Here is a 25,634-nt window from a genome sequence, read left to right as displayed (position 1 = left end):
CTGGAGATTTTTAAGTCTTTCACCACAATCTCAAAGAATATTAAGCAAGGTTCCTGGAAGTATTAGGATCTAAGTGACACCAACAACTGTACATTTCACTGTACACAACACTAAAGAAGCAACACATCGAAGATAATTTTCTAATACTAGGCATGAAAAACAAACAAATTAAAGACCCCCATCCCATTAGTAAGTATACAAATAAATATAGAAGGAAATTACAAGAACACTTAGGAGAAACAGGCTGTTGTCATTCATAAGAAAGCATATCTATCCACCAGGTCAGACGGTCGCTCAATACCCACAGCACTTAAAAATGACCCTGGGTCCCAAAGGCTCTCATGCAAATTAAACTTTCAGAGCTGTTCTGATGGAATACTCAACATTTCAAGCTTCTTCATTCCATAAAGCAGAATCAACATTTTTTACCCCTAAAATAATGACATTCAAGGTATATAGAGACTATATGACCTGTGATAAAGAATGTGACTGATGATGATATTTGCTCATTTGGGCAGGTTACCTTACTATCTGAATCCATGTTTATGTGTTTTTATTGGAAAGGAGTGAAATTTATGTTTGGAAGGTTATGACAATACATTAACAATAATATACATTAATGATCAGTTTTCAAGGGGAATGTAAGTTCATTTTGATTCTATAATAGAGTTCAAACCACTGGCACCATTATTTTTAGAACATGAAGAGTTCACTGGGTACAGTGGCACATGCCTGTAATCCCAGCGAGTCCGAGGCGGAGCAGGAGGATTGCAAGTTCAAAGCCAGCCTCAGCCATTTAGTGAGGCCCTAAGCAACTGAGACCCTGTCTCAAAATAAAAAGGGCTGAGGATGTGGCTCTGGGGGTAAGTACTTCTGGGTTCAATCCTGATACAAAGAAAAACAAACATCAAAATCCTTCAACATACTGAGTTTTTCTAGATTAGATTCATGGCAAATATTAGTGCAAATGTATGAAGAAAATGTTAAAATTATGAATATAAAATAAAGGAACTCTGGGTTCACAAGATAGAATGGTAAGAAATTGTAGGAAATGAGCAATTTATCAGCATAACTGCTAACAAATGGTATGAGTTTGCTGCGATTTTAAAAGCTTTTGCACTTGTTTTTTTTTGTTTGCTCTGTAACAACTTTATGGCCTATAAAACATGGATTGGCCAGTAGTTAAAATGCACTTGGCCTAAAAAGCTTGATCCAACTTGAGTGTGGCAAAAGTTTGAGAAGCAGCCAGGCATTTGGGCATGCAGACGACACTTGCCCATGTGCAGGACTAGTGTTAGGAAAGTCCTGAGCAGCTCAAAATAGGAACAGATGCAATGAGTTTCTTCCCTTGGGCCTCCACCATAACCATAACCATAACCCTGAGATTGAGTTCACCATAGGGAATGGGAAGAATGAAGGATTCTTTCAGGTTTCAAGGGTCAAATGAGGCTATGATTTAAGACCAAATGTAAGTTGAATGCACTCAACATAAAAGGCAAGGACATCTGGAAAGTTCTAGATCAAACAACCTACCCTCACAGATCTGGATAGGCTGATCTCCAGGGCAAGTTCTAATTTCCTAACTGGGAAAGAATTAGTCTTCCTCTAGTCTAGGAAACTTTTTAACACACTTACAAAACACTTGGCAGTGTACTTATTATCAGGACAACCAAAAATAAACCCAACAAAGAGACTCATTTCTTTTATCTACTTACTCCAAGGTAGCCAATATGGGCTGTCCAGGGTTTAAAGAGGATAAAAATTGTTTTCAAAGGAGACCGTGTTGGCCTGCTACTGATGGTATTGCTTTAAAAATGACTTTTGAAGCTGAGAAAAAGTCGGATGTGAAACTTAGAGCAACAGGGGATGCCTTTGTGGATAAATCAAACAGCAACATGAATTGGGTACTGTTCCAGAAAAGCCTTCATATGTTCCAAAACCAGGCCATGTACTTGAGATCACTGGAAGCCATCTATTATTCAGGTTGCCAATTAGGCACTTTATAAAATCAAATATTGCAGATATTTGGTATGTGTAGCATTAGCCAAATTTACTGCCCCAAACTAAATACTTTCCAAAATTGCCAATGACAGAAGTGGGACATTTAAAGTCAGGTTGAACAATATCATGTAATACGAGACTGCGTTTGCTAATGGATAACATTTTTTATGTTGACTCATTGCTTAGAAGATAATTATAGTTTTCTCATAGAAGGAAATGTACCTCATAAAAACCGTCTAGTCTTGTTCTCACTTCCCTCAAAATAATTTAAGATTTCCACCCTGTCTGGACTATTCTTTCTAATACAATTTGCCAATTATTAATATTTATCTTTAGAGGTGTGCTGCTAAGTGAAGTGGCCACTGGCTACCCATGGCTATTGAGCACTTAAAATGTGGCCAGTCCAAACTTTGATGTGCTCTAGGTGTAAAATATACCTTAGACTTCAAGGACATAATATGGAACAAAAATTACAAAACACAACTCAATCATTTTTATATTAAATACATGCTGAAATAATATTTTGGAACTGTGATTGAAAAAAAATCTTATTAAATTTATTTTCACATCTCATTTTACTTTTTTTAAAAATGTGACTACTCGAGAATAAAATATCTATGTGGCTCACAGATAGTTTAGTTGGACAATGTGATGCAGAGATCTTCTAGGTTATTACATTATTATGTAAGATTTAAGTTGACCATATCAATCTCTGTTCACTATTATTAACAATCCACTATTATTATTGTGAATAGAGAGAGAGAAAAATTCAGCTTGGTTTTTTTTTTTTTTTTTTTTTTTTTTTTGCAAACTCCATCTATTAATGCAAACTATTGTTACAAATTAGGAGAACTAAAACCTCATCTGGGGTCCATCTGGGAGATGGCTGTTGTGTCATAGATACTGGTGTTACTGATTTTCTATGATAAACTGAAACACCAGAGAGAAAAGTGGAGAGCAAGAAAGCTTTTTCTTCTGCCTAGAGAGAAAAATTAACACTTGTATAATTTGCTTGTTCTTAAAAATTCTCGTCTTCCTAAATCCCAGGCAAAGGGCTAATAATAGAATAATTTCTGAGAACTTCTTGCCAAACATTGCCAATCGAACTTCTCAGGTAGACCTTTTGACCAGGAAAACCCCCAAATAAGCTGGCTTGACCCACCTGAGGGTCACAGTCAATCTGATCCTTGGCAAACCTGGAGATACAGGGGACGTGGTGGCTTACTGATTCTTATAAGTGCCAATTAGCTAAGTCACTGACATTTCCTTTTTTGTGCCATTTTTAGTAAAAAGAAAAAAAATGGCTAAACAGCTCCCTATAGGTATCATATTTTAACTTCACAACACGTTTCTAATTTTTTCTAGGCAAAGTAACTTTAATTCCTTGGCTTTTCTTTGCGTGCCCTTCCAACTTCCATCATTTTAATTGCTCTCCTCTGGAATGTTAGTGCCAGAATCAAGCCGTGCTTCCTGGCTCTCACTTGCTTCTAGGGCTGATTTAGGTTTGACATGTAACTTCCCATGGCCTTCTGTGACTGCATTCATGCATGAAAGGGGGACTCAGTGGGCTCCATGGCCTGTGAGTCCCTGTCACAACTCCCAAGGAGTGACCTACAAGAAAAAACAGAAACTCCTCTCACTGCGGGGGTGGAGGAGGGATCAGGATTTCCAAATTCTGCTCATTGCTATTCCAGACATCAAATACCTAGTCTGAGTTCCTTGGCAGAACCACCAGGGAAATCTAGAGAATGTACTGTCCTCAATACTAGTGAATAACTAAAATTATGTCCTTCCTTATTACATGGCCTGTGCGCTAGCCAAAGAGGGAAAGCTACGGAAAGACTATGGGATAAACGAGAAGCTATTCAATCAGCTAGCAAAGGTCATTTAATATAGAGCTAGCCTCTGGCAGAGCCTTAACGTTTTAAACAACCAAATTCACAATTTTTTAAAAAAATGAAGAGTCAACGTTAAGAAATACACATTCATATGTTTTAAAGACAACATTAAGTATTTGAGGAGAGTATCTCTCCCCCCAGAGTTGTATCTACTAACTCAATATTTAAAAGCCTCAGATAATATGGAGTTATGATTTGACTGTAAGGGGTTCCCCTAAAGCTCTTATTAATGCAGGAATATTCAGAGGAAAATGATAAGATTATGAGAACTCTAGCCTAATCAGTTCATTCTGGTGTGAAAGGACTGATTGGTTGGTAAGTCACTGGGGTGTGCCCTGGAAATGTGCATCTTCCCTGTGGCTCCGTACCCTTCCCTCTCTCTGCTTCTTCCTGACTCTTACAGGAACTGAGCAGCTTTCCACTGCTGGGTCATTACCCCATGATGTGTTGCCTCATCTGGGGTCCAAAGCAATGGAGTTGACCATCTATGGACTGAGACCTCTGAAATGGCAGTGAACCCCAAATAAACTTTCCCTCCTCTAAGTTGTTCTCATTAGATATTTTGGTCATAGAGACATAAAAGCTGTCAAAAACACATGTGTTTTCACAAGTTAGACTTTTTGTTGTTGTTTTGAGACAGGGTCTTGCTAAGTTGCCCAGGCTGGCCTTGAACTCATGATCCTCCTGCCTCAGCCTCCTGGGTAGCTGGGATTATAGGTGTGCACCATCAGGCTCTGCTTGACTTCTTGGCTTTTCAACTAAAGTTGATTTTTCTTTTGAAAAGGCAGGACCAGGACTAGAATTCTCCATGTTCTTTAATGTTCAGTGTGTTTAATTCAGGGAACATGATTATCATACTTATTCTGTTGCTGTTTGGTGATGAAGTGAAAAACTCATGTTACAATGTTATTTCTTAGTTTTGACCAAGGTACTATGGTTAGATAAGATAGTAACATTGGGGGAAGCTGGATAAAGGGCTCATGGGAACTCTGTACTATCTTTCCGTCTTTTCTGTAATTTTTTTTCCAAAATAAATAGTTCAAAAAGTATTTTAGCACAATTGACATACAAAAAAGTAGTACATAGCTGATGAACACAACTTGATGAATTTGGAGATAAGTACATGCCCAGGAAACCACCATCACTATCTATGCCATGAACACATATCCATCATCTCCAGAAGCTTCCTCATGTCTTTGTTGTTGTTATTTTGTAATAAGAACACAGCATAAAACCTACCCTCTGAGCAATGTTTGAACTATACAATACAGCATTATTAGGAAGAGCACTGTGCTCTTATATTGCATGGTTGAAATCTGTTTCCTTCCACTAATACCACCCTGTGTCTTCCTCTCTCCAGCCCTTGGCAACCACCTTTCTGGTAGATTCCTTACACAATGGTATCATGTGGCATATAAATGACCATATGAAAAGGAGCTGAACTTCATCAACAACAAACTCGTTACCAGTGAAAAGTTAGTAAAGCAAATAGGGATAGAAGAGGATCAAGAACTGGAGAAGATATTTTGCAAAAATGCTTTGTTTAAATAAGAGGCAAGGGATTGAAAGAAGAGCAAAGATTCTTTTAAGCTATGAAGTCTAATACTAAATATAAAGGTCCCATGTTTAAACTTAATCACCCAGAACTTGAGGCCTCTGAGGGGTGATGTCTTGAGGGCTCTATCCTCCAGAATGGGGTTAGTGCTCCTAAAAAGGAGGCCAAGGAGCCTATTACCCGCTTCTGCCACGTGAGGACACACAGAAGCTGCCATCAAGGAGGAACAGGCCTGCATGAAACACCTCCCCTGCAGGAGCCTTCGTCTTGGACTTCCAGGCCTCTGGAACTGTAAGCAGTACATTTCTGTTGTTTGTAAGTTATCCAGTTCAAGGAATTTTGTTATAGTAGCCCAAATGGACTAAGATGCCAGTCGATGGAAAGAGATAACCCCAGTCTCCATATTAACAAAGTAGCCTTACCCAACAGCTATCTCAGCAGGGTAGGGATGAAGTAAGTGCTTAGTGCAGCTAATGTTTTAGATAAATTGCCTTAGCCAAGCAGTGACTCCAGTCAGTCTTCTTAAAAGGAAACGGAAGGGAATTCCTTTAAGCCTTTTATGCAAATGTAGTTGCTTTTACTTTTAGTGTATGCTTTTGTGTGGTGACTTAGCACCAGAGATGAAGGGGACCCTGGGGGTACTCTAAACTGTTGTGTTACACTTACAGAGGAAACTGTTACTGGTCCAAAAATCCACGCTCTCTTTTTCCTTAGTGAACCCAGAGTTTCAGCTGAGCACATTTCCCAGCCTCTTTGCCATTAGATAAGGCCATGTGGTGAGCTTCACCAATGGAAATGCTACACGCCCATCGAGGGGCCATTTCTCAAGACATTTGACATCTTTCTTCCACATTCTTTCCCCGTAACACTGGAATCCAGATATGGCAGGGATCCTGCCTCCACTATGAGGAGGACACCAATGCTCAGAGCTTGGCAGATTAGGATGCAAGAAGGAGCCCTCTAGTTGCTAGGGCTGGATGTCCCCTGAGTCACCACATGAATAGTCTGGTTTTCTGAAGCTGCCAAGGAGAAGCAAACAGGTGGTTAGACACACTGATGTGCAGCGGGACGCTGGATGGACACCAGTTTTTCTGGCCCTGCTGTTCAATGTTTCTAGTCCAGGTACCAGACATGTCATCGAGCAGCCTTCCGAATGGCCCAGCCTGGCCAGCGTGGACTGCACCTGCGCTACATCCTCTGGGGCAGCATCTCCTGGATTCCTGACTCACGGATTTCTAATGATTGTCACCGCTGCCAGCCACTGAGATTTGGGGCGATTTATTATACAGTAAGAGATAACCCAAGTCTCCATATAACAAAGTAGCCTTCCCCTAATACAATGGCTATAACTCTACATTAAAATTGTCCTTACTCTCCCCCCGCCAAACAACTTCAAAGTTCTTTCATGTGTTTCATTACTTTTTAAAAATTTTTGTAGATTGGAAAAAACAAACTAATGAATGACAACAAAAAAACAAAAAAGCAACCCAGAGAGGTTAGGTACAGAGTGCTCAGTTTAAGTGTGCATCAAAGACCATGGTTTCTGATATCTAGTCCACTGTTTCTTGTACATGGATCTAGATTTATAAGATAATTGAGCAGAAAAAGAACTTAAAGGAATCAGGAATTGAAAAATTCAGCATAAGCAAATAGGTACCCCTGTGTCCAAAAGGCCTACACTGTGTGTGTGTGTGTGTGTGTGTGTGTGTATCTAACTGTGTGTACAGAGAGGACAGATCAGAAGTTAAATGATGACATAATACTCTCTTCTGATCAGAGGATGAACATATCTGCCCTGGCACTGCTTCATCCATGTGGAGTCTGAACTTCAGCTTCCTGCCTGTAAGTGTGAGACAGCTGGACTATATGGCTTTCCCAGGTCCCATCCAACCTTCAGGAAGTGACTGCAACCCTGAAACAATCCACCCATCTCTGGCTGGTTTACCACAGTGCCCATTCCTCACTGGGCTCCCGGCACAAGCAGGAACCCACGGTAGCGATTCTCTTCAACATCCTGCTAATGCCAGCTTTTGGATGCTGAAATATGCCACTGACTTTGCCAAAAGCTAGAAAAACCTTTATTTTTAATTGAGACTAAAAAAGATTCTGTGTTCCAGCTTCACTTTGAATAGTACCTTCCTGCTAGATGAAAACATAGTCTCAAAGTAGCAACTAAACAATGACAGCCACATACACAAGCTCCATCTATATTGAACACACTCTGTTCCCAAAACATCTCTGCACATTGGGAGGGAGGCATTAAGCAAAATAACATTTTCTTAAAGAAAAAGGAGGAGGAGGAAGAGAATTCCAAGCGACTAACAATAACACGCTGAGAAAATAAATCTGTCCACAAAGTACATTAAACTTTTTTTTTTTTTAAGGAAAAGGAGGAAGAGAAATTGAAGTGTCTAACAATAGAGATCAGAGTAAATAAATCCTTCTGGAAGGTACAATGTAAAAAGATTACATTTCATGTTTTTTTAAATCTTAAAGGTATAAGAAGTGGTTGGAATATACAATTAAGTAAACTGGGTGATTTAATTAACAGATGTAGGATATGCTTCTAATTTTGAATTTAAGACACTACTACTTAATTATCCACATTAGAATAAGACTGAGGGATGCATAATACAATATTAACATTTGTTTTACCAAGTAGAAATAGTAATTTTCTTCCTTTGCTGTATCTGCAAACATGTCTTTTCTTCAGTAAGCATGTTGTTTTTATAATCAGCAAAATTACTTCAGGAAATTAAAATCACAACCTCTATCTCTATCAAATATTTTAAATGAAAATGATTTTTCTATTCACTATGGAAAAACCGAAGGAATGCCCCATTTGCCTTTCAAAAATGACAGTACCACTAAATTCAAATAATTAATAAAATCAGATTCCAGTAGACAACGGCTTCAAATACAATCCCTGCCTCCTTCCCCTCAGTCATTGTTACTAACAAAAGTATTTCCTACCCAAAACACTCAAAATGCACACTGCATTTACTTAGTCAACTTTGGTTGCCGCTAGACAGACTACATTTCATCACAGCAGTTGCTAAGCATACAATTTGCACACATTTCTTTTGTTCCTCTAGGTTAGCCTGCACGAACCTCAGAAAGAAAGCATATTAAAATGTTGTGCAGGATAACTGAGGATCTCAGACTTCTCCCCAGAGTCTGAAAGTCAACTCTCCAGTTGTTTCAACCTAACTTTAGGGAAAGATCCAAACCAAGACAAAACTGTTAAAGACAGACTGCAGTTCCTATGGAGGGGGGAAAAAGTCATCTTCTAAACTTTATTGTCCGATTTCAGTGCATGGAATTTGCAACAGAACATCTGTGCTGCATCCAGCCCAGCTTCTGTCCTTCTGCAGCTCTGCGAAGAAACCCCCCTGCAAAAGTCCCAAGGCTGTGCACCTTTTCTGTCTCCGGCTGCTCTGAGAGGGAAGGAACAAGTCCCGAATCATTTCTTGGGAGAATTCACTTTAGCACCTACCTGTGCTCCACTTCGGCTGAAGCACATCGTCTGCCTGGTGCAGTGACCTCACTGGGTGCTCAGTCAGGTAAAACGAGAAGCTTTTACTAGTCCGTGCAGCGCCTTCCGTGGAAATATTGCATGAGTCAGCTTTTATCTCTCAAACCCAGCACACAAAGGCTTTACAAAAACCTGATCTGCAACTTTCTCACTGCCTTTTCCCCCTAGTGTGCAGACCACAGACTTCAGCATCACTGTGAGCCTTAAATGAAACATGACATCACGAAATTGAGAGACAGGACAATAGACACCACTGTGGGTAACTTGGAAATGCAACTGCAGTAAGCAACACCCTGCGACTGCCATTCTTTTGTGAATATCAAATACAACCCACGCTTGCCTAAAGCTGCTCCGGCTGCACCTTCCTGGCTCTAGCTATAGTTCTTGCTAAGCTCCACGTTAAATCGGCAAGGTCTTTGGAGCTCAGATATTTTCAAGTTTACTTCCTGAATTATGAGCTTGTTTCAAAGCAAAGGGACACATCTGTAACATACCTTTTAAAGGGACACTTGGGGAGGGGGCAGGAACTGAAGGCAGTTTGAATAGTTGCTGTTGACAAGAATACAGCTTGCAAAGAAACCAAGTTATGAAAGAATATATTTGACTTTTTAAAAAGCAGTTTAAAAATCTGTCTGAAGGCAAATGTTTAAAATTGACACTGATGGGCATTTCTTCAAAAAACAGGTTCCATGATTTTACATTTTAAAATATTAAGTGGTACCAGCAGAAGAATCTAGTTCCCAAAGTCTGCCTGACTTTTTAAAAATTCCGTATCTGTTTTCATATAAAGATTCAATAGATTTATATTTGAAAAAGACATTGGGCTCTTTATGCATTTTGACAATACCTCCGGAAGTACCAAAACGCAATTGAACACTGATACCACTGCAACATGGAACTAAAATTCAAAACATGGACTCTGTCCATCTATAGACCCTCTAAACTATCTCAAAGGTTTAAAATCCTTTAAGTAGAAGTTCCATTTATAGCATTCATTTGTGGTTGTAGAAAATAACACGGGTAGATCATCTTTAATAAAGCTATTTCTATCATACCTATTAAATGATTTTAAACTAACAACATAATAGGATAATTTGTTTTAATGCCTATTTCCTTTCAAACAAGGCTGAGCAAACAACTTAAATCAGTCCTCTGAATGGAAATATATCAGTCAGTTGGGAAGACAACTTGTGGAACGATTCCTCTCCCACAGGGTGTACCTTGTTTGAGGGAAATCACTACCTGAGGATGCTGGAAGGCAGTTTGAGACTCTTCCTGGGCTGTGGAGCCTGTCTACTCCTCCATTCTGAAGCCCACAGGGACCTCTCTGTCCTCCTGGTTGATGTGTGTGTGCCCCACACCAGCACCCAGCAGGGCCCTCCCCTCTGCGGAGCTGAGTCAGCCCAAGTCTTACAAAAGCTTCCCTCCTGTCTTCCCCGTCAGTCTCGCCCCCGTTATTCCTGTTGGATAAACAGCTGTTTATCAATGATCTCTTCCTATCTGGATTGTCAGCTGTGGGGACCAGGAAGCCTTCCTAGACTACAGATTTTTAAATCCTTATGTAAGATACAAATATCTAAACTTTCAGGTGGTGTGGAACATACAGAGGTTCCTGGCTTCTTGGTGCATAGATTTTCATATATGTAGATATCAAGTTAGCTGCATTAATTGTTCAATAAAATGTTACTGTTCTTGGCTTTTTTATTTTTCTTTGCCCGAAACCATGTTTTTAAAAAAAACATTTTTTTTCTTTTCTTTTTTTTTTTTGCCTGGGTGCTGTGCATACCTATAATCCTAGTACCTTGGGGGGCTGATGCAGGAGGATCTCAAGTTCCAAGCCTGCCTCTGCAACTTAGCGAGGCCCTAAAGCAACTTATTGAGACCCTGTCTCTAAATAAAATATTAAAAAAGGGCTGGGAATGTGGCTCAGAGGTTGAGTGCTCCTGGGTTCAATCCCCAGTACCAAAACAAACGCAAACAAGCCATTTTTGAGAGATGTTCCATATGTTTCAAGGAAACAAAAATCAGCAAAGCTGCTCTGTGTGAAGCCAGTGGGCAGTTTGCTCACTCACTAGACAAGGTAGAGTCCTGAAGGATAGGTCTGAAGTGAAGTCCAGGCCATATTTAGTCCTATGGGATGGTCATTTTGTGGTTCATCCACAATTCTTGCTTTAGCAAGATCATTAACTCGCGTAACTCAAATCACTTGGAAGTAACGGAAACCAGCTGAATTGCATCCACAACCAGCAAGGGGTTATAGCATTTAAATTAAAATCTAGGTATTTAAATTTTAAGATTTTTCAGATCAGGCCCCTGCACTCACACTAGCACTTTTTGTCTTTTTTTATCCACCACCTGTGGGCAGGGATTCACACAAAAGGCAGGAGTGCTGGAATCCTTGCCCCTTCTCTCTGCATAACTTATTTATTTATTTAAGTATCTTTTTTTAGTTGTAGATGGACACATACCTTTATTTTTTGTGGTGCTGAGGATCAAACCCAGGGGTAGGGGCAAGCGCTCTACCACTGAGCCACAACCCCAGCCCCTGTGCATAATTTATTTGGCAATGTTAATCCTGGTGAAAAGATAGCTTTTGCTCAAAAAATTTCTTCTCAAATGATAATAGCCATGGTTCATGCATATATATGCCTCATTAAGGGATAAAGATACCTTTTAAAATTAAATAAAATATTGAAAAAGGGCTGGGAATGTGGCTCAGAGGTTGAGTGCCCCTGGGTTCAATCCCCAGTACCAAAACAAACAAAAACAAACATTTTTCCATATGTTTCAAGGAAACAAAAATCAGCAAAGCTGCTCTGTGTGAAGCTGGTGGGCAGTGCTGGTTGACAATCAGGAGGTAGAGGTTCTTTTCACAGTGTCCCCACCTGGAACAGGGATTCAAGGCATAGAAGAGCAACACCCATCTGGACATGTCTATAGCCACCAAAATTCAAGCCAGTGAGCAAGGATAGCATGTGGTCTGACTGGAAAAGGGCCAGAAAGTCCTCACTATTTTAAAAATCCTTTTCCAGAAGTCTGCCCTAATGCCTGGAATCCCACTATGGGTTGAGTATCCTTTATTCAAAATGTTTGGAACCAGAGGGTTTTGGATTTTGGAATATTTGCATATATGCAATGAAATATATCCTGGGTGTGGGACCCAAATCTAAACATGAGATTCATTTATGTTCCACATATACCTATCCACCTAGCTACAAGTTAATTTTATAAAGTATTTATAATAATTTTGTGGTGAAACAAAGTTTCATGGTCTGGAAACAAGTTCCATGTGTGCTGTCACATCAGCATTAAACATGTTTCAGATTTGGGGGCATTTTGGATTTCTGAAGAGTTTAGATGTCAGATTTTCAGATTAAAGATGCTCAACCTGAAACCAACTCCTTTTGGTTGAGAGTAAAAGTCCTCAGTCAAAACTCCAATATTCCTTGGGAAGGATCATGCAGTCCCTGTTGACATTCTATGAATGAGCCTGCCCATCCTTCCAAAGTAGCCAGGGATTTTAGGAATGAGACCAGGCTGGGCTTGTCTAGTAGGTCTGGGCAGAAGGAGAAGGGAATGTATAGGGCAGTTCACAGTTGCAGGGACTTAGCAGGTCCTGGTTAACTGAGACACCTTGCCGAACTCACATCCAGGCAACAGCTTCAAGAAGTTGGGCAGCCAAGGATAAAAGAATGGTCCAGAGGAAAAAAAGAAGGGCAAATACATGCCTTTGGGGGAATCAAGATAAGATTTTGCTTCATATCATTAATATCAGATAAGGCAGATTTATAAAATACCCAGACATTTTCAGATACAAAGGTACTACCAGTTACAAGGGGTGCGTCAAAACATGTATTTTATACACAGAACATAATAATTTTACATGCTGGGGGAGTTGTAGGTGCATGGGGAACCCTGTGTATGTTGTGACTTAAGATAATGCCATCGTGATATGTTTTTTTCAGGACAAGTGATAAAACCAGCTATTTCCTGATACATAGGCTTAAAATATACTAAGAATGTTTTGTCAGTGGCCTATCAGAACTTTTCTTTGAAATAGAAAAGGCATGAAATTGCATTTTCTAAGAGTATACCACAGAATAAGTGTAGAAACACTGAAGTCTATTGCATGCCAAAAAGTACCAAATATCCCCCATGAAAGTCCCTTAGAAGGACACACTGACCTTCCTCTCCTGCAAGTGAGCGGTAATGTATTAGCATCCGTCTGCATCACAGTTATTTATTGAAAATCTATATATACTCTGCCTGTTCTAAACCCAGAAAACATCACCTACTGCAAATTCTGCCTGGCTGTTGTTACACGAGGCAAACTCTGCACTTGGCCAAATAAACAAAAAGGTTAAGCTGGCTTTCTCCTTTTGAAAGGGTTAGTTTCAAAGTGAAATAATTTTAACAGCAAGTGAGTTTGTTTGTACAAATTTAAAAAGTATTTACACTCAGCAGAAGATAGGGGTCTAAGGACAGACAAAAGCACCCAAGAAAAGCCTGACTAAGTGTAGGAGAAATTACATGAAAACATTTCTTGTTTGTCCTGCAGCAGTGAATGTGACAATAGAAACCAAGCTACAAACGCCAGCAACCAGGACTCAAGTCATCCGACTGCAAACCTAGTTTCTCGCCCCATACTGCACTGTCACCAAGCATGGTCACAAGAATTTCAAAAAACAAACACACAAAGCCATGAGTCCCAACAGGTTGTCACAGCCCGCCCTTCCCCTCAGTCCAGTGGCCCTCTAACTTTTCCCTGAGACCAGGCAGCCACGTGGTGAACCAGGTGGCCTTGAAGGCCCTCATTCTGATGCCCATGCTGTTCCAGGCATTCCTCCCTGGGCTCATTTCTCTGCTTCTGGGACAATCATTAGCTTCATTTTCCATTCTGTTCTTTTTTTAGGATATTTGGTCTTTATTTTCCAGAGATGGTGAAATCAAGTCTTAGTTATTTCTGAACTGAACAATTTTTAGATATCAAGCAAGCAAATATGTTACAAATAGCTTCTTGCTTTCAGTAATCTATGACTCCCATCTTTAAGGACACCATTGGAGGACTCGCTGAGCTGAGCACAATGAAGGAATTATCCCTGGAAGAATGTAGGCTGCTCCCAGACACATTCTTCCCCCAGGAGATAACACACATCTAATCCATTCATAACTAAAGGCATTCCACACAATCTATACTTTTGGAAACACTCTAGAAAAATGTACTTGAATTTGCAAAAGGGACTTGGGCACTTGGGTTGAAATCCTGTAGTAGTATTTTCCAAAACACCAATTAAAATGAGAATTAACAGTTTCAGAGTAACGATCATTTGCACATCCTGGCAGAGGAGACAGCCCCCATCTGCCAGCCTTTCCTTCTCTTTGTGATGCAGCTCCTTGGATGTGGGGGGTGAAGAAGAGGCTCAGCTCCACATTGCCAGCTGCTCCCACCCCTTCCGTAGACCAAGCCATGGTGGGCTCAGCTCAGAGGCAATTCTCCACAGCAGCAGGCGGGAGGATGGAAACTGGCCAGGCAGACACACATGAGCTGCTTGGAGGAAATTTAAATCAATCTCTGAGCTGGTTCAAGACTCCCCCTCCCCACTGCCCCATCGCCACTCTTCACCCTGAGCAATTACCATCTTTCAGGATCATCTGAGTCAAGCTTCCTACTCCCAAAATTAAGGTCAATGTCAAGGAGGTTGACAGCTTAGCCTCTAAGATGTACAATCTGTGAACAAATGAACTTATCTCAGGGGAGACTATATAATTTTAAGAAGTGGGGTGATTGGAGCTTACATTCATTTGGCCTCCTGCTCTAGGGCAAGGGGACAATCCCATTCCAGCAAGAATCTGTACAAGGCCAAATGCAGGCTCTGCTCCAGGAAAGCAGAACTCACTCCTAAGTGACATTTCTTTCCAGGATTTCTTCTCTCTTTTAACTAAAGAAGGCAATGGCCACAGGGCCACGGTCCTCCATTAAGCAATAACAATAGTCTGAAATGCCCACCTGCTGCCGTGGGCCCTGATCCTTACCCTTCCAAATGCTGATGGTTCACATAGCAACAACCCATGACCCTTCTCCTTTCATGCCCCCTCTTTTTTTGCAGCATTGGGGCTTGAACTCAGGGCCTTGCACATGCTAAGCAAGCACTGAGCTATGCCCCAGGCCCTTTTGATTTTTGAGTCAGGGTCTCACTAAGTTGCCCAGGCTGGCCTCGAACTTGCCATCCTCCTGCCTCAGCATCCCCGGTAGCTGGGTTCAAAATAGCATCAACCCCTTATTCGTCCACACTAATGGCATCCACTGAGCCCCAGGTTCCATGCTGGACACAGTGAATGGACATGGGCTGTCTTCTTGGAATGCCTGTCACACAGGATTGGACAAATCTCAAAGAATGACAAGCGTATCAAGTGTGACGCAACAGTGTCGGGCACTGCAGTTACAATTACAAACTACCAAGGATTGTGCACATAAACATTTGCTGTATTTGTCTAGACTGTCCCTCCCCCACTCCCAAACTGTCCATCAAACAATATTGAAAGTGAAGAGGAATTTTTCTATTGACAGTAAAATCAAGTTCAATTAGGTTGCCTTCGCTTCGAGCCCTTGTTCCAATCTGAGAGACGAGTTGGACTCATCTTTCATCTTATATTTAATTACTTGGTGTCCAAGCTGAGAGTCAAACTTGCTGAAAGTTTCTGTGAGTCTAAGCACTTGCCTAATTCCTGGTTCCCACAGAGGTACATGAAGTAACTTGTTTATGTTAGCAGAACAAAGGAAAGGAAAAAGAGCTCTCTGTTCCCCTGCAGGTTTATCTTAATTAGGTCACGAAACAAGTGCAACCAAATTTATTTTGGTTTATTCTGAATAAAAATTATCAAATCCTTTATAATATATGAAAGAAGAGGGAAAAAACAAACTAGGAATACTAGCTGTTGGGGGGGTGGGGTTATATATTTCTTCACTACTTGGATCCTGTCTCTAAGTTTTCTTTAATAAATATGTATTCTGTAATTAAAATACAAAATTAAATTTATGCGATGGGTGATGGGTAGTCCCATGCGCTGGCCCTGTTCCTGCCTGGATCCCACTTTCTCAGGCCCTGTGTTGTCCCCGGGTGTATACAGCTCACTCCCTTGCTGGCTGGCATCCACGTAGGTTTGGCTAGTGGGGTGGGGGTGGGGACCAATGTTAAGAGGCAACACGAGAGGGAAATGGACATTTCTTCTGTGGCTTTGTTGAGCAGAGGTCTAGTATTCAGCACTGGCTGCATTTGAGGTGGCTCTTCCATGCCTCAGATCCTCCCTGAGTTCCCTTAATCCTGTCTTGTCCCTGCCTGTTGTCCTGGAGGTCAGAGGCTAAGGCTTGCTGTGGTTGCTGGCTCCCTAAGCCACCCTGTCTCTTTAATGAAGAATCCCTCCATTAAACCCTGCATGTGAAGCACCTGAGCTAGCTCCGTGCCCTGCAGATCCTGGGCCAATACAATTTCATATGAATTCCAAAACGTTTGGTCTACAAAGCAGGTAGCAGTTGGACTTCACATGCTTACTGGAATGTTGACCCTTGCTTTTTACTCCAGGGCATGATGTAATATTTCAGCCATTTTTTGATTTATGGCTTTAAAAAATTTTATAATTTGTTCATTTTAGATATACATGACAATAGAGTACATTTTTACATATTATACACATGCAGGGTATAACTTATTAGAATAAGTTACACTTATTAGAGTATTCTTGCAGTTATACATAATGTGGAGTTTCTAGTCGTGTATTCGTATATGAACATAGGAAAGTTATGTCAGTTTCATTCTACTGTCTTTCCTATTCCCATCCCTCCTCCCTTTCCTTCATTCCCCTTTGTCGAATCAAATTAACTTTTAGTCTTCCCTCCCCTTCCCTTACTCTGTGTTAGCATCCACATATCAGAGAAAACACTCAGCTTTTGGTTTTTTGGGACTGGCTTATTTCACTTAGCATGATAGTCTCCATTTACCAGCAAATGCCACAGTTTCATTTTTCTTTATGGCTGAGTAATAGTCCATTGTTCATATATACCACATTTTCTTTATCCATTCATCTGTTGAAGGGCCCCTAGGTTGGTTCAATAGCTTAGCTATTGTGAACTGAGCGGCTGCTTAAACATTGACATGGCTGCATCGCTGTAGTATGCTGTTTTAAGTCTTTTGGGTATATGCTGAGCAGTGGGATAACTGGGTGGTTCCATTCCAAGTTTTCTAGGTAATCTCCCTACTGCTTTCCAGAGTGGTTACACCAATTTTCAGTTCTACCAGCAGGGTATGAGTGTACCCTATTCCCCTCATCCTCACCAACGTTTTTTGTTACTTGTATTCTTGACAATTGCCATTATGAATGGAGTGAGACGAGCTCTTAGAGTGGTTTTGATTTGCATTTCTCTAATTGCTAGAGATGTTGAAACATTTTTTCATATATTTGTTGACCATTCATATTTCATCTTGGAAGTGCCTGTTCAGTTCCTTTGGCTGGATGGCTTATTTGATTCAAGTCAATGAAATGCACATTTAACTGGAGCCTATTCCATGCCAGAAACATTTTCCCTTTTGCTATCTACAGGTATATTCATTTATTCAGTATTGATTGGGCTGCTACCACGTGCCAGACACGGTCGCAGGCACTAAAAACACAGCAGTGAATCAAACAGTGAAAATCCTGCTTTTCTGGAACTTATTTTTCTAACAGGAGCTAGACAGACTAAAATCCTACCATCACAGCTTGTCAATCCAAGAAAGATACTTTAGGGGTGTTCTAATCGGACTCTTTATCTGGCGTTTCAGTGGTCACTTACATCCCACCAAGTGTGGCCATCTCTGGATTCTGTTAGTTACTGGGCACTCTCCATCCCTGCTCAGATAATCCACTGCACTCTGACGCAGTCCTAGTCTTCAAAGTGCTTTCTCACACAGAGGGGAAGTTTTTTTAAGAGTGCTACAGAAAAAAATATAGGAGAAATTATAACTCCTTCCTTAGTAATGTGAGGTGGGCTGTCAACATTTCTATCCACTTTACCTCTTTATTCAAATATTCATCGAGTACTACCCTGGAGGTTAGTTTTGATGTCGGGAGCCCAGGGGCCAGGTGCAGTGGGCCAAAGTGCTTAGAAATGGCACCGCCCCCTGCTGACCTTCTGTATGGGTCTCTAGTCTTGCTTTCATCAAAGTGTTTTGGAATGTTAAAATCCTCATGCCAAATTACCACTGTAAAATACAATGAAAAGACACGATTTTTAGAGAATGTTCTCTAGAAAACAAATGTGCTCCCTGCTCCTCCAAGTCAGACCCTCAGAAATAGCAGCCACACTCTGTCCTCCAGGTACATGGAGTTTGGCCATGGGGACAGACACTGGACCGTCACCCGAGCAGGTGACTGATGACTTAGATGTGTATGAGGTAAGGGGAGGCACCGAGGCCGAGATACATGGAAAAGGAAACCAGGTCTGGTTTGGGGCGGTCTGGGAAGGTTTCCTTGAAGAAGCAACATGAGAACTGACTTCTGCAGGCTGGAGAAGAGGGAGCAAGGGGAGCTGGGTGGAGGGAAAAGATGGTTCATGCTACTTTGTTTCTTGAGGGTACAGACTGCAGGTACCCCTGGCATTATGCCCAGGGTGACCACCTGCATTAGTTAGCTTCTGCATTGCTGTGACCGAAATACCGTTAAGAACAACCTAGAGGAGGGCAAGTTTATTTGGAGCGAACGGTTTCTGAGGTCTCTGTGCACAGACATCTGACTCCATTGCTCTGGGCCCAAGGTGAGGAACATCCTGGGGGAAGGGCCCAGCGAAGGAATGAAGCTTAGCTCATGGTGGGGTCAGGAAGGAGAGAGCAAGGAGGAAGGGGGACACAGGGAGGCTGTAACCTTCCAGGGCGCACCCTGTGACCCACTTCCTCCAGTTACACCTAATGAGTCCATTCAAACTAGGATGCACTGATTAGGTTACAGTTATCATAATCTAATCATTCTTGCATTAACTTTAGATCTGGGGTCAGCTCATTTCTAAACCATAACACCACTCAACCTAGATTTGTTTTTTTCTTGTTTGCAAGCACACTGTTGCATAGCACAAGTAACAACCATATTTACTCTAACAGTCCCCCTACTAGAATATATCCTCTCCTTTCTTTCTATACTCTGGTGTGATTCTATTCTTTAATCTGTATATATCGATCTTCTCTCTTCTCAGCTTTTTTTTTTCTTCTTTCAGACCCTGGGCAGAGCTGCTTGGGTAGCAACCCTGACTCTGATTTTGCCCAATCTCTTGGATGGGGTCCTAATAAATTGCAGTTACAGTGAATCACAATGTAAACTTCCCTGCCCAGCATTTCCATCTAGGTATAATCAGATTAAGATGAACATCAAAGAAACCCTAAAAGAAAGGGTCACGAAAGGATATGTGGGGGACAGGAGGGCTGGTCACTCCACTCCATTCAGTTTGTCATGATGTTTCTAGGGGCTTTATGAACTGATTGTGTGCATTTGAGCCTTGAGTCCTTCCCAGAATCAGTTGGTCACCTGTCCCAAGGGACCTGAAGTCAGGGAAAACTGACCAATCACCAATATGGCTCCAGACACAAGACATCTGCTCAGGTGTCTTTACAAATCAGAGCATAACAAAATGGCAAACCCCAAAGAATTAAGCTGCTCTAAGGGTTACCTTCACAATGATTTAATCATAAAAATCATCCCCAAAGCTGAACTTACTATGTGCAATCAAAGTTATCACTTACCACTCACAAAATAATGGGTGGAAAGGATGCATGGTCCAGAGTTGAGATGTGTGGGACCTCAGCTCTATGGACCCTTGTCATCTTAGCCAAGTCACTAACCACTTTGGGTTCCAGATTCCTTCCAGATTAGTAAAATAAGAGCTCTGGATTCTCTGACAGTTAAGAACACTTTCTCTATGTCTGCATCAAAGAGTCCATGATTTGGAGTGATGTGTCCACACTGTGAATTCTTTCTTAACTTCACGGATAGTCTCTCTTGAGTCTCACAATCATCTTTAGGATCTTTGATGTGGTGCCACTGTCACAGTCAGGTAACCAAACAGTGATGCATGAATAGGAACATGGGGCCTCTGGACAGGGAAAGGAGTGAAATTTCCTATAATTCCTTATGTGCCAGGATAATTTGGCAATAATTGTAATTCAATTATGGCCAAAAGGAAAGCTCCCTACAAAAATGTTCAACATCATCTGACAGTAGACCAGTGTCTAGCCTTCGGTTAAGCTTTTTACATATCTACTGACCTCACCTCCACTTTTTGCAAAATTGCATTCTGAAAACCAGTTATAAAGTATATGGTGAAATAGCTCAGGCTACCGCAGGGGTCTTGTCATAATTTGTGGCAGCATCCCAACCATAGAACTGCACTAATACACCTTGGGAGAGCAGTAATACAGAAGTTGGACTAAATATAGAACTGTAGAAATTATGCTTCTATAACACACAATGTAAGTATGGTTGGTTCTAAATCATTTAAGGAGCTCTTATTTCTTAAGTTTACATTCAATTATATTATAGTCAGCTTTTTCATCACTATAACCAAAAAACCTGACAAGAACAATGTAGAAGAGGAAAATTTATTTGGGCTCACAGTTTCAGAGGTTCAGTCTGGGGTTGGCCCACTCCATACGTCTAGGTCCCAGGGGAAACAGAACCTCATGATGGAAGGGCAGGGTGGAGGAAAGCAGATCAGGACACGGCCACAGGAAGCAGAGAGAGCTCTGCTCACCAGGGAAAAGATATAAACCCCAAAGCACCCCCCCCCCCAGTGACCCACCTCCTCTAGCCACATCCTACCTCCTACAGTTACTACCCAGTTAATCCATATCAGTGGATTCATAAACTGATCAGGCTACACCTCTCTTAATATAATCATTTTACTTCCAAAAATTCTTGCATTGTTTCACACATGGATTTTGGGGGATATCTTGTATCTAAACCAATACAAATTATGATGATTAAAACAAATTTGATGAATGGGATGTCATGGAGACTGGCTGAGACCAGAAGACTCTTTGTGGCTATCCCCAGCCCAGTTGACTTTCTTTGATTGATGGGGCTGGTTGATTTACAAGGGGCTAGGAATGGATTCTGGCAAAAGGATTCTGACAGTGTCTGGCATTCAGACATATTTTTTTCAGATATATATCACAAGTCGTATTTGGGGAGCTGAGGATAGGGGTTGGGGATGAGCCTCCTCTAGTATGAAAGATTCAGGAAGAGACGTGGGGAAGGAAATCTGGCCTGAGGCACAGAATGAGCAAAGGCCATTAGGTTCAGGGGAATTACTGGCTTCTGAGTTTGAACATGAAGCACACTCAGCTAGCCTCATTCCCAGCCAACCCCAAAGTCTATGTCTGCCCCCACAAAAGAAAGAAGAGACTGGGTGTCTTTAAGAAAAAAAAAGGCAGGAAATATTACAATAATAATGTCTCAGTCAACTTGGCTGTGAGTTCTTTTCATCTAATGGAAGAAAACACAAGAGGAAGGAGGATCTCTTTCCCATACAGAGAAGAATGCGGAGTTTCAGCAGCCTGGGCCTAGGGTCTGGGTGCCCACCACCAGGAGGACCAGGGAGCTTGAGAACTTGGAGTACCCCAGAGCAGGGGCCCCAGGAGGCGCTGTCTGAGAGCAGAGGGAAGGAAGAGGGTGAGGCCCTGTCCTTAGGCCAGCAGGCAGGGACAACTGTGCTGGTGAAGTTGTCTTTTAATTGACTTCACCTGTACCCATGGGGCTGGCGAGGCCTTGTAAGAAGCAAAGATTTCCCCAGCAGTTGTGAATTGGGACTGGGCAGTCAAAATGACTCGAACACCAGTTGTTGAGTCAACACTGAGTTTAATTTTTTTTTGAACCAATGACTCAAGTTTAAAAAATTATAATGCCTCCCATAAAAAATCAGATTACTACTACTACTACTACTACTACTACATGGGGAAGAGGTACCCCCCCAAAATGAAGTTTGAACATCTCATTCAGCAGCAGTGCTTCCCCTGGCTTTGCGATTCCTGTATGCCACGGTCCCCGTCACCCCGTTAGTACTGTCCCTTCCTACTCTCTCCTTTCCATGATCTCCCTGGTCCTTGAGGCATGTGACTCTGTAATACACACATGGACACATCTGGACACTGTGCCTTATGCTAGGTGAGTAGTCCTAGAAGTCACCCAATTATATATCCCAGTAAAACCAATTTATTCCTATTCAGTTTATAAACCACAAGAAAATAAAACATAAAAAAAAAATCCCTCCTAAATAATTACCTGGTGTCTGTTACTTTAGACAAAGTCAGGGCAAAGAAAAATGCCATAAGACCCCTCTTCCCACCATGGGGAGGTCTGACGGGGAGGAGGAGGGTGGGAAAAGGCAGAGTGGCCCACAGGGAAGGGTGGGGACTGGTAGCTGCAGTTCAGGAAGTTAGCTCACCTTCATTTTCCCATTATTTGTATGAATCTGTCTCTTATCCTTCTAGTTCATTTATAATCCTACATTTCAATAAATGTTAGAATTTGCTCAGGGTTTCTATGAAGGAATCAAGATAGGAGAAGCAGTTTAATTGGACATTCTGGTGCCATAGTTTCAATATTGAAAAAAATCTCCCAAACAGCAAGACAAAAACCACATCCCCCAAAGAATGCCATACTGAGTTTGCTGGTGACACTCAGGGATCCTGCCATCTGTACATCCTTATAGAAGTACCAAAGTAGGGATTTATTTATTTTCTTTGTGGTACTAGGATTGAAACTGGGGTGCTCTACCATTGAGCTATACCTGTACCCCACCCACCTTTACATTTTTTTATTTTGACACAAGGTCTCACTAGGTTGCATTGTTGAGGCTGGCCTCGACCATGAAGTCCTCCTGACTCAGCCTCCCACTGTGCCCAGAGGGATTTGTTTTGACACTCTTTTCCAAAATGTCAAGATCCACTTACTATAAATGCCCAAATTTACACATGATACCCTAATCTCATAAAACACTAGTTTTGTTGTGACTTTGTAAAAACAATAAGACAGAAGTTAAGATTTAGGGGGGTTGGCTGAGTGGCTCAGAGGCAGAGCACTTGCCTGGCATGCCCAAGGCCAGTGAGGCCCTGGGTTTGATCCCCAGCACTGGGGTGGGGGAGGCAGGGAAAGACTTAGAATCAGATATCCTAGTCCCATCAAAGTAAACAATGACTGTAAAAAAGAGGAACAAGTAGTCCCCCTAACTTGGAAGAGCATTTGTGAACTTTGACACTGATCGTTCATGAAGACAGCTGGAGGGATTAGTCGACCATCTGCATTTTTCTTAGCAAGGGGAGGAAAAAGTCCTGTCCTGTCCACCATCCTGGTGTTTACTTCTTTCTGAACCCTGGAGAGAAAAATCTTAATATGCAGAGGCCTCTGAGAGGATTTGCAGACGTAGCCTGTCTTTGTGCAGAGGGATCTCTGATATGTGATATCTTCCCTCAGGAGGGAGAGGAGGAGGAGGAGGAGGAGTGGGTGACGGAGACAGGAAAACAAAACCAACCACTTGCCCTAATCCTGAAATGGAAGGAAAAGCTGAGAGCTTCCCCGAGGGAAGAAGCTACTTACTCCAGACTGCAGTGGACCACGGGACCCTGGCCAACCAAGTCACCTGCTTACATTTCCTGCCCAGTCTTGAGGTTCCTTCAGAGGCACTTCCTGAGCAGGGGCATTTGCTTGTGAAGGCTGGAGCAGGAGTGCAGCAGGGGCCTGGTAGTCCCATTCAGTGCTCCTTCTCCAGGTTTCTCGGGGAACCCCAAGGCCAAGAAAGTGTTAGAGGGCAGGGGGCTCTTCTGCTCCTCTTTTCTACATGGATAAATGTGACCTCCTGTATTTACTTTTTAAGAGTTCCCCTGAAGATGAGCTAAACCATTTCTGGCTTATGAGAACGAGTGTCCTGGCGGTGTATCTTCCCAATATGCTTTGCATTCCATTCTATTGTGGACACTGAGATCTTAATCTATTTGGACAGGCTATTACATCAGCTGTTATAATGGTGCTGGAAGCCCAAAGTGACGAATGGAGCTGGCAATGGTTCCCACACAGTCCAAACAGCACTTCCCAGGTGTGATCCAACACCACCCAAGTCACGGTGAAGGGTGAAATTGTGCCCCACCCCCACCCTGGCTGTCCAAGCCCTAATACCCAAGGAAGTAATTAAAGTTCAATGAAGTCATAAGGGTGGGGCCCTAGTCCTGCAGGCCTTATAAGAAGAGGAAGAGACACCAGAGATCTTATCTCCCTCCATGCAAAAGCCCATGTGAAAACTCAGTGAAGAGGGCAGCCATCTGCCAAGAGAGACCGCCCCAGAGATCAGTCCTGTGGCCCTTCTCTGCAGTCTGTGTCTCTCCAGGTACCTTGGTCATTTTTACATCTAAAGGCTGGCACTGACAGAGGAAGAATGAGAAGATCAGAACACAAGTTTGACTTTTGTGGGTGCCAATGAGGAAAATAATATCTACAGTGAGAGGTTCCCAGTGCCCTCTGTCCCATGCTCCACACTGCTTGGCTGTCTAGCTGTGTTTTTTATTTTATTTTATTTTTTTTTGAGAGAAGAGAGAAGAGAGAAGAGAGAGAGAGGGAGAGGGAGAGGGAGAGGGGAAGGGAGGGAGAGAGAATGAGAATTTTAATATTTATTTTTAGTTTTTGGCAGACACAACATCTTTGTATGTGGTGCTGAGGATTGAACCCAGGGCTGCGCATGCCAGGAGAGTGCGTTACCACTTGAGCCACATCCCCAGCCCCCCAATTTTTTTTTTTTTGGTGGTGCCAGGTAGCTGTGGTTTTAAAATAGCATTTAAATGAAATATCATTTCATTTGATGAAAATTTAGTTTTACATATTTAGTGATATTAAAGAGTGAAGGATGGAGTGAGATATGCCTTGTTTCAATTGTGGATCTAGGACTTATGATCATGGACTTCCACTTCACTCAACCTTGGTCAAAGTTCAGAATACTGCCTTATTTTGGAGGGTTACCTTTTCATTTTGATAGAATGCTTTAAAAACACCCATGGACCCAAGTCCTCACCAGACCAAAGGTTTTACTCCATCAGCCAAAATGAAGAGACTCAACATAGCAGACACTCAACTATGTTAGCTGTTCCCCCATTAAGGATGGACAACTGCCAAAAGGTTTAAAAGAACCCCAAACACAGGTAAATCTAAACTCATTTCACTCATTTTTTTTTTCAACATGGAAGCAATCACCAGCCTCACACACATCCCCACTGATACATAATCTTCTTTCTAAAGAACTGTTGCTTATTTCTTAAAAATTCAGCTTCTTTGTCATCCATAGATACACCCCACTGTGTAGCCTTACAACCACAGATTTTAACACCATTAATTTATTATTTATTTAGCAAGTGTCTAAGAGCATTTTAAATATGTAGCCCAAGAACGAGAAATAAAGCTGTCCTCCACAATTCCTGTCCTGGATGTTTCAGAAGGTGTTAGGGAGAGATAAGTCTGTTCCTAGCCAATGTGCAAGGACTTGCTAAGTACCAGGTGCCGCTCTACATGGACCCGATCAACTCTTTACAACCCTTTCAGGACTCAGGCGCAGTTGTGACCATTTTATGAAAAACTCGACGCACAG

At 41.8% G+C, this 25,634-nt stretch overlaps 1 protein-coding gene across 8 annotated transcripts in view; it reads right to left on the bottom strand.

The window, feature by feature from the left end:
* The window catches only part of Plekhg1 (pleckstrin homology and RhoGEF domain containing G1), a 208,941-nt gene that overhangs the window by 82,695 nt on the left and 100,612 nt on the right, over nucleotides 1-25,634 (bottom strand). The window contains exon 1 of one of the 8 annotated variants that reach the window (XM_048799857.1): nucleotides 8,951-9,639. The exons of 6 other annotated variants lie outside the window; for them this stretch is intronic. The gene's annotated coding sequence lies outside the window, so the exon portion shown is untranslated. Of the gene's footprint in view, nucleotides 1-8,871; nucleotides 8,892-8,950; nucleotides 9,640-25,634 lie in introns of those variants that run through there. One more of the 8 variants, XM_048799885.1, reaches the window with a different exon arrangement.

The sequence above is a fragment of the Marmota marmota genome, unplaced genomic scaffold, assembly GCF_001458135.2.
Source record: "Marmota marmota marmota unplaced genomic scaffold, marMar, whole genome shotgun sequence".
NCBI lineage: Eukaryota > Metazoa > Chordata > Mammalia > Rodentia > Sciuridae > Marmota > Marmota marmota.
This window is presented reverse-complemented; position numbering and strand designations above follow the sequence as displayed.